Source organism: Carlito syrichta, unplaced genomic scaffold (assembly GCF_000164805.1).
Source record: "Carlito syrichta isolate Samal-C Ts95f unplaced genomic scaffold, Tarsius_syrichta-2.0.1 Scaffold115641, whole genome shotgun sequence".
Lineage (NCBI taxonomy): Eukaryota > Metazoa > Chordata > Mammalia > Primates > Tarsiidae > Carlito > Carlito syrichta.
Genome location: NW_007059737.1, coordinates 12,655 through 13,859, shown reverse-complemented (window position 1 = coordinate 13,859; position 1,205 = coordinate 12,655).

The window sequence follows — 1,205 nt, the reverse complement described above, 5'->3', positions numbered from 1 at the left end:
CCCCTCCTCACCCCCTGCAGATCGGCTTTGCTGTCCTACACAGGAGGGGACAGGGACACATACTTGTTGAATCCTCCCAGGCACCAGGCGCTGCGCTAAGCGCTCTGCGTGCGTCTTCTCACTTAATACCTGCAGCCACCCTAGGGGGTTCTATTATCGTCCCCATTTTACAGGTGAGGAAGCGGACTCAGAGAGGTCATGTACCTTGTCCAAAGTCACCCAGAAGGCGGAGGTGACCCCAAAGCCCCCACTCTTTCCCTGATAGCACATGGCTTCCCAGAAGCAAGAAGCTGGCACAGAAGCGGATGGGGGGAAGGTCAGATATGAGAAAGAACTTCCCGATAATGTTTCGTGTGGCGGAAGGAGGCAATGGAATGGGGACTCTAGACAGGTAAGGAAGCCTTTCCTCCCCACCCCACCCCATCCCCGTTGTCACCTGTGTCTGTCCAAAGGCTCGTGGTGATCTCAGAAATGTCCTTGGGTCCAGATGGCAGCACACTGACCTCCCTTCGTTCTACAATCCAGGGTCCTCAGCTCCACCCCAACCCAACCCCGAGACCCCAAAGGCTTTTTTGTGGCTCAGAGCTCTAAGCATCCCATCCAAGCTGTCAGCTCAGGTCCTTCTCTTCCAGGAAGCCTTCCTTGAGGTCCTGGAAGCCCAGATCCCAACACTGAGGGTGCAAATGCCTGGTGTCTACAATAAGGCCCACGCCTGCAATCATCTCCCCCCCTGGCTCTGGGACACAGACACAGAAAAGATCTACTCAGTCCCAGGCTGTCCAGGGGACCCCTGCCCACCCTTTCACCCAGGCACGTCTGTAGCCAGATGAGAATAAATGATGAGGGTGCCGGGATCGCAGAAGGCCCAGGCTCCAGGTCGGCTGCGGGTGACCCCTGCCTCCTCTGTCCGCAGAAGCGGCTGGGGTCACGCGGTCACTGCCCACGGTGGGGAAGATGCTGCACTCGTGAGTCGAAGGGGCCCCCCACTCTTGCCGTCCCCTCCTGCTGTCCCCCCGAAGGCTGCGCGCCCAACGCCCAGCCCGTCCTTCCCCATCCCTCGGCGCCTGCCGAGCCCCAGGGAGGACCAGCCGGAACCCTGGAACTTTCCCAGAGTTCGTCGCGCCCCACGGGTGCCCGACGTGGCGCGCAGAGCCTCGGGCATCCTCACCGCGCCCCGGGGCCGCGGGGTTCTGGGAGGGGGCCCG